Source organism: Brachyhypopomus gauderio, chromosome 1, assembly GCF_052324685.1.
Source record: "Brachyhypopomus gauderio isolate BG-103 chromosome 1, BGAUD_0.2, whole genome shotgun sequence".
NCBI lineage: Eukaryota > Metazoa > Chordata > Actinopteri > Gymnotiformes > Hypopomidae > Brachyhypopomus > Brachyhypopomus gauderio.
The window spans coordinates 26638945-26648093 of record NC_135211.1 but is presented as its reverse complement, the minus strand read 5'-3'; the positions used below and the strand labels follow the sequence as shown (position 1 = coordinate 26648093).

Sequence of the window (9149 nt, the reverse complement as noted above, 5' to 3'; positions counted from 1 at the left end):
AGCTTCTGCAGGAAGGGTGAAGCCGCCCGGGTCAAAGGTTAAACAGGACAGGGGGAGGAGGTGGGGAGGGGAGGAGCCGAGTGACTGTGCTCCTCTCCACAGCCTGGGCCGTCGTCTGCGTCTCTCGATAAATAAACAATTTCAGCAGCACTGGTGTCACCTCTCTCCTCACTTAATTACTTTTTCTCTAGTCAAACAAGATGGCAATGTAATCAGTCAGCTGGGGACGCGGAGGGAGGGTCTGGGAGGAAGGAGACTGAAGCATTTCTACTGCATGAGGTGCCATGCTGCGTCAAAATGCTCTGGGTGTTTATCCAAGCAATTAAACTGTCATTATGTCTGACAAAAGATAAGACAATGCCATTACACTGGCAGAGATGGCACATTATTCTGGGGTACATAAGAGCATGGGCCAAATTGAAATTAGCCATGTGTAAGAAATAGACAAAAGGTACATTAATGTGGGAATAAACAGACTCTGCCCACGTCCGTATTAATTTAACTTTTCATTGTTAATACAGTTCCATTATTTAAAAAAAATTAAAAGTCCAGTGTTCAAGTGTTCGTGTACACTGCTAAGCACCATTTCCTGAACTTCTCAGTAGTTGTTTATTACTTCTAAACCAGGGTTGCAGTCTCCAGCCGAAACAGCAAGAAATGGGGCAGTATGGGAGATGTGGGAGGGTCAGTATGGGAGATGTGGGAGGGTCAGTATGGGAGATGTGGGAGGGGCAGTATGGGAGATGTGGGAGGGTCAGTATGGGAGATGTGGGAGGGGCAGTATGGGAGATGTGGGAGGGGCAGTATGGGAGATGTGGGAGGGTCAGTATGGGAGATGTGGGAGGGGTGGACCGGCTACAGAAGGTCTGATTAGGGGTTGTGTGATGTCACAGTCAGTGAGCCAGTGACCTCTGCCACTGCGTCTGCCATTTAAATGTCAAAATGTGTAGCCATCGCCGTGATCCCTGTGCATTTGCATTTCAGAGAGGCTCTCACTGTCACCTAAGAACAGCTTGTGGGAATAGCGGGAACAGTAGGAAGAGTTTCAGCCTTAGCTGGGCCGACATTCCCATCGCATCGGGACGGTGTGACTCCACCCTCAGCTGGGCCCATATTCCCACCCGCATGCAGGCTTTGTGGCACATGGCATTCTGGGAAGGCCTGGTGTGCTCCTCTGTCCCGAGTGATCCACTCCTTAAATCCAGGATACGATGTCTGCTAATTCACATTCACAGAATTCAGGGCAGGGACCTCTGATATTATTCAGTTATTCTCAATAAAGAGGAGTGGATAAAATATGAATGTGAACATTATGTTTGTGGGATGCCTGTCCATTATTGTTGAAAAATTCCTTTCCAAGGCATCAATTAAGAAAACATTTTAATGTTCAGTGTAAACTGTCATCAGGAATGACTAAATATTTCTTGTGAAAAAGCATAATCCACCCCTATCAAGGGAATGGTGATGTCAATTGCAGAATTACGGTGCAGATCATGTTTATCACTGTAATCTATAGAATACACACACACAAGGTGTTTCTCAAAGTTAACATTCCCTCTATGTAAGTGCCAAGTTTTTCTCTGACGCACACAGAAACATTGTCCACAAAAACTAAATATTTGTCCTGAGAAAGAAATCAGTGTGAAGTGCAGAGTTAGTGTGCAGATCAAGTTTATGATCATAATCTGTAAGATTACATAATAAGATTATATACAAACACACACACACACACACACACACACACACACACACACAGTCTTTCTCTCCCCCTCTCTCTGTCTCTCACATACACATGCACAATGACACAGTTCTCATGTTCTCATGGGAGAACAACATAGTTGTTTGTCTTCCATGCAATTGTACACACACTCACACACACACACACACACACACACACACACACACACACACACACACACACACACACACACACACACACACACACACACACATACACACACACAGTTAATGTGCCTTCCTTGTATTTGTGTGTGGAGACACAAACTACAAATTTCCTGTGGGAAAACATAGAACAAACCTATAGGGGAGAGATGCTATAGACCCTGTTTACACCTGCTCATTGTATGTATCGTGAGTGGGTTATAACCAGATACAGACTATACACATAAAAATTCAAGTGTAAATGCACCCAAGACAGACTAAAACCGATTAGCTCAAAACCACTCCAGGAGGTTGTTCTGAGATGGATCTTAGCTGGAGGTTATGATGGAGTAAACACGTCTGTCTCTTTAAGCTACGTACTACAAGCCCTGTCAAAGAACCTACATCAACAGACCTGATGCGTGTGTGTGAGGAGGTGCCCTCATGACACACTCCTACTAGAAGTGTTTACTCCAGCTGGGACCAAGGTCACTGCTGTATTAATTAGCCATATAGGTCATTTTTCCATTAACATCAACTGCTGGATCTGGTGCCTTAAGTGTATGACAAGCAAATTTTCCAGGCAGCAATTGGTTGTTGTATGTGCGCTGATCTGCATATGCCATGCCACATAACAATCAGGACTAATCAGGCATAACTGGAGTCCTATCAGGACTAACTGGAGTCTTCTCAGGACTAACTGGAGTCCTATCAGGACTAATTGGAGTCTTCTCAGGACTAACTGGAGTCCTATCAGGACTGGAGTGCTAGTGAAAGGACCAGGTATAAACGGGTATAGAACACAGAGTGTCAGTCAGGTTTCTGCCTATACATTTTGCATGCACATACAATCTCTCTCTCTCTCTCCCTTTCTCTCTCTCTCTCTCTCTGTCACTCACTCACTCACACACACACACACACACGCACGGGCCTGTAACATGGCAATACGAGCACAACTTGCCACTAATGTAATAAATACATCTTCATGTGAAGTACACACACACACACACACACACACACACACACACACACACACACACACACACACACACACACTGTAAGACATATATGTGAAGTACACACACACACTGTAAGACATGTACATACACAAACATGCACAGGTAGAATGTACAGCTTTACATCCATAATCGCATCTGAAACCCATAAAATGCTCTAAATGTGTGTTGTAATGAAAACGGTGTAGCGTAAATAAAGCCATTATGGACAGTAAAATACAATAACATAAGTTCATCTCTACACCATTGACGCATGAGTAGTAAGTAGTATTAAATGAAATTTTAGGATAACAGATTGTAGCAACAGTGTTTACAGAGGATCGAGGCAAACAATGACCTTTGTGCTCTTTATTACAGCAGCTGAGTCTTTCAAAAGACCCATACCAGCAGAAAGGGGCACTGGAACAGGGGGGAAAGCAGCAAAAGACACACGATGATGACAGTGTACTCACTCCAACACAGCAATGGAGGAAAAAAGACATCTAAACCAAGCACATGCACACAAACGGGTTATTTATAACACCAACACTTAAACCAGATAAAGTCAGCGGAGAGACGCATGGCATTCTGGGAAATCCTGTCATGTTCCTCTCCTCTGTCCTGAGTGGTTCACTCCTAAAATCCAGGGAAAGATGTCACAACATGGGAGGTCACTCCTTTTGAGGTGATTTAGACATGCAGGTTCGCAACTGACCCACAAATGTTGCTAATGCTAACATAATTGTAGTGTTGAAGGTGCTGTAAATGAGTTCTTAAAGACTCGTAGCGAAGACTAATATAGTTGCTCTAAGAACAAAAGCGCTCAGTGACTTTTCTTGGCTTCAGTCAGCAACTGGAAATGTCAGCTTGGTCCAGCTGTATTAATTAGGAAACATCTCTACAAGGACGTGGGCATTCCTGCCTTTACGGTATATTATGCATTTATACATCACATGAGGTAGAGCAGGATTAATGCTATGCATGAGTGTCTTTGGATGTTGGGACTCTGGAAAAGGTTTGCAGAGAAGCAGGAGTGGGACAGATGGACCTGCAAACCTTAGTCAATTTCCAAACCTTAATAAATCTCCAAACCTTAGTCAATCTCCAAACCTCAGCAAATACCCAAACCTTAGTAAAATTGTAAGATTGCACTGCTTTTAATAAGCTCATGGAAGCCACTTGGTTTGAAAAGGCATTAAAAATATTTCACCATTTTCAAATGTTAAAGGTCTTTGGTAAATAATATTAAAAAACAACATGTAAGATAGTGAATTGACTTTAATGATGATGTGGTGATGCAGTAAGTCCAGTAGAGTTTTATCATCTAATAAACTCTCTGTGAACTTAATGCAAGTCTCAACAGAAATTCTCTCATACCAGAGAACATTTATTTAAATATTTACTTTCCTGTCAAATTTTTTAAATGTTACTTTTCAGTTGGGAAAAAATTCATATTTGCTAAAACTTTGTTTTAAATTTCATCATGTCATATGTTGAAGAGCGGACTTTTGCCTAAACAGTTATGGTTTTATACATTACAAATAAAAAGCACATATTCAAACTCTTTAAGCAAAAGATTAAGTGTTAACTTCTAATTTAATTATTTTATTATTGTATTGTTTTTTATACTTGTACTTTTTTTTTACTAGACTGCCATCTCAAGTTTAAAGGCTTCCTCAATGCATTGCCTAAACGTGTCTTGTTTTTTTTTTATTTTTGTTTCATGAAAAGAATTTTATATTCTCAAAACAAAAATATTTTGTAGTTTTTTTATCCTTTATGTTCTTCTGCTCGTGAACAGCACATCATGGCGTGGTTACAGCTAATGGATAAATAAATGAATAAATTCATAAATAATAAGAGAAAAAAGATAATGAGAGAATATTACTACTCCTGCTCCGACACATTTGTTTATTCCAGGCCTTCATGGAAATGTGAGTTTTACGTTGCATGATCCACAAACGCATTATAGACCAACATCAATCAATACACGAAGTCTCCATATAGCTACTTTGATAGAAATTCTATTCAGCGACCGCTACGTTTGCTGTAGCTTCTTGAAGAACCGATCCTGAACAATAAAACGGGCGTCACTTCTTCATATTTGTGAAGACAAGCAAGGCTTATTTCATCGACAAAATCTATTAAAGTGCAATACGACTCCACCACGTAGTTCATTAAAGGAGGGCTTTGAGGAACATGTCTGGAAGGGTGATGTATCACGCTGCGCTCAGATTGACGGCTCATACATCATTTTTATTGCAGCATTTTTGCCCCATTCTTGCTCTCCTCTGCTCCCTGGCACTCATCGTGCCAAATAATAAACTTTTCCCCCGCGACGCCCACAAACTCTGGGAGATAAATATGACGTCTCCAGTTCTGAAAGCAGTCGCCCCGGCGTGTAACTTATTCTGAGGAGAACTGAGAGCTGCCGAGCTACACCGGGAGATACTCGAACCGCGGGCGGAGCTTCTCTGGCGACGCCGTCGTACCCGAGACCTCCCAGGCGGCACCGGAGATGAGAGGGTTCTATTTCCGTGTCTGCGCGAGGGAAACAAAAGCGCGGGCGACTTTCCCAGTTAAGAAGCGAAGCTGCCTAGTAGATTCGCCCAACGCGCATCAATCAATTCCAGCCACGTAGCTCGGGTTTAGCCCGCTAGCGCTTCCTCACAGTGCAGATCAAGCAGATTTCGCATGAGTTTGATCCAGCTGGCCAGACACCGAACCCCCCGTTCCTTTTAGCGCTTCAATCTGCAAGCCAACCTCTGCACCGTCCGTCAGCTGAGGCCGCTTTCTCTAATGGTCACGAAACCGTGCCATGAACGAATTTAGAAACACCACCTTAATAAACGTGGTCCGTGGTTAAAGGTAGTTAGCACGTCAGCGTTATTGTGGGAATGTGTCGTAGACGTGTAATTTTGGAAAAAAAAAAAAACACAATTCCCACAGCCTGCGATAACGTGTTAAACCTGACCGCACGCCATGTTCAAATGCTATGTACCAATTAGCTTGTCTCCCTCAGCTCGAGGACCTTAAATTAAAAGAGTACGAGCCACCATCAAAATATTCTGTTGCACGTGGTTAGGGGGCATTGCTTGCTGCGAGATGCGTAGGCTGTTGTATTGTGCTGGATCTTCAAAGTGATGCCGTCTGAAGTCGCCCCTCACACACAGCGAGAAGCAACCAGGTAAACGTCTCGTCAAATGTTTTAGGTGATCAAAAGCGTTTGCAGAATCGAAACTATCAAAATTCAAAACACGCGCACATAGGTCCACTGCCTCTACATCAGTGCAGCCCTCCGGAACCGGAGATACACACCCTCCTGCTACATCGTGACTCCAACCTACATAATGTGCACCTGTCCCACTTTAAGACAGTTCCCATACAGTCGCTACACAGGACAAGGTGGATATTTTAAAAAGTGGGCACAATTCACATGCGCAAAGTGTGAAGATTGATATCACCATATGCAGTACAGTATGTCCAGATAATTTAAAGCAGTTGCAATGTACTGTCCTCGAATAAATATGGCATGCATGATTATTAATGTAAAATGCAATATACCAGGTAAGTATTTTAAAGTTAAGAGCAACATGACCATTAAGACAAATATGTTTTCAGGCTGGATTCATTAGATGATGATTTTCATTCTTAAAGCTTAACGCACACAGATAGATGCAGGCATACACAAATTTTCTGACACACACACACATGCTCACAGACAGATGTGGGCAAACACATGCACACGCTCACACAGACAGATGCAGGCATTCACAGATATTGATACCAACACACACACACTCACAGACAAATGCGGGCAAACACAGATTCTCATACACATACAGACACACACGCTCACATAGACAGAGGCAGGCAAATATACACATGCACACAATCACACAGACAGACACAGTCATACACAGATATTCATACAAACACATGCATGCTCACATAGACAGAGGCAGGCAAACATGCACACGCACACACATGCAGGCATACACAAATACTCATACACACACACCCATATACACACCCATACACACACACACACACACACACACACAGAGGCAGACATACACAGATACACACACACACACAGACAGAGGCAGACATACACAGATACACACACGCTCACACAGACAGAGGCAGATATACACAGATCATCACATGCACACACACACACTCACACAGGGCACATATATCTGGGGATGTTTCAGAGGTGAAGGTATTTTGGTGAAGGTATCTTGACACTTTAGCAATTAGCGAGCTAGCTAAAGCCAACTGAGGCATTGATTGGAGTTATTTATAACAGTGACAGAAGTGTGGTGAGCAGACAGTTCCACTACCCTTGAGTACCACTGGGAGGTCAGGCCAGCGTCCTTATCACAATTAATAGAAGAAGGTAGGACTCCTCTGACAAACGAGTCTGTTTAGAGGTCCTGCAACCTGCAATGAATATAACTCAGCAAGCTTTTAAAGGAACACCTAAAAAATGATGATGGCTTTATCTGCAATGGATCATCAAAGTACCCTGGAAATAAGGACATATGTGTATGAGCATATTATGATTTTAACTAGATCAAGATCTAGTGATGTTTCTAATAGGATGAAAAATACTTCTGGAAAGCAGAAGGGAAAAGGGGAGTAAGAGAAAGAAAGAAGATCTAGAGCTAGACAGAGATCTAGATCACACACACATCAGCACTCTCACCATCCGTGGCCATCAAATCAAGTTTTTTTCTGTTTTCTTTTTGGTATTTTGTTATGTAAAATACGTAAATTCACAGACTTTGGGTTGTTTGCTACTTCCAGATGTATCTGAAAATTCAAGACATTTTTTGCTCTTCCTGTAGATAAGATAAGGAGAGCAAAAGTTCAAAGCATTTAAGAGAACACACAATGATGACCTGTCAGTATCCAGGTATCCAGAATGTTCAGGAGTCTTGAACTATAACCTCTGCCTCAGTCCCCCCCCCTTACTTTTCTGCTTACCTGAGAACTCACCGCTCAGCTTTGCTTTTTGACTTTCTCACGTAGATCAAACAAACCCCTCAACAATGAACTGCCCTGTGAGCGAACACCCAGAAAGGGCACTTCACCAAAAATGTATATTTCTTATTCCTTCGGTGGATATCAGTCAATACTCCCAATGCACAGACCGAGTCCGGCTCAGAGGGCATTGAAAATGGCATTAAACACGATAAAACAATAGAGTCCTCTGATTTACCTGTGGAGGATTAGCTTGCATCCCGGGATTCCAGGGTTAGTGGTGGCGGTAGGGGGGGACGCAAAGGCTTTCAATCGATTCCCAGGTTACCAGGCCCATCAGCGGCACACAAGGGAGCTATTATAAACCTTAGCTGGCTGCCGAGACCCTGAGGCTTGGTTCAAAGGGCTTGGAGATGGACTTTCATGGCTGCTGGAGGGTTGTCACCCAACACCGCTGTGAACACGGGCCGGGTTTGGATCGTCAGAGGGGAAAGAGCAAATGGGACTCGGCAGCCGCATTGGCCCACACGTCATGGCTGTGGCCCACACCAACCACAGGGGACATGCAGGGGTCACACAAGGACGAGAAAGGGTTATAAGTGATTTTACAAACCTGGAGAGCAGGAAAACCCAAACAAGAGGGTCAAAAGGAATTGTAAATTGCTTCATTAGGGTCATTGAGGTCATCATATTAAATAAACTGATATATAATTTTCTTCAGTTTTACATAATTAATGTAATGTTTTTCTATAAGGTATCACCCAGAGCCGGAGTGGCTAATCGGGAGATTCGGGAGGATTCCCGATGGGCCGGCTCATGTCAATGTCTAGTTTGGGCCGATTGGGAGGGAAAAATAATTTTGGGCCGGATTTGGGCATGAAACTCCCGGGCTGAAAAAGTGGTCCACTCCGGCCCTGGTATCACCTGTAGATTTAAGGCAGTGACCATTTACTAAGCCTGTCAATAACAACCCGTTTACCTATATCACTTTAGCCAGAACTCTTAAATGAATTAGAATAATGTCTGCTAGACTGATTGTGTGGTTCAGCTAGTTGGTGAGGTAGGCATCTTCTGTATAAGCACTTTTAATAAAGAAACTGAGCTTATGTTTGTATTACTTAACATAGTTTGTTTAAGGAATGCCTGCTTTCTCATTATAATGTCTGGGTCAAAATTCCAACAGGACTTCCTCGGTTTATCTTTGGATAAAAGAAAAACAAGATCAAAGGATTTCTATAACACCCCCACCCCTTCAAAAGACTTAAAAAGACCTAAAATAAGAAC

At 42.8% G+C, this 9149-nt stretch overlaps 1 long non-coding RNA gene across 1 annotated transcript in view; it reads right to left on the bottom strand.

The window, feature by feature from the left end:
• Positions 1-9149, bottom strand: part of LOC143514752 (uncharacterized) — a 51764-nt gene that overhangs the window by 1950 nt on the left and 40665 nt on the right. The window lies entirely within an intron of this gene.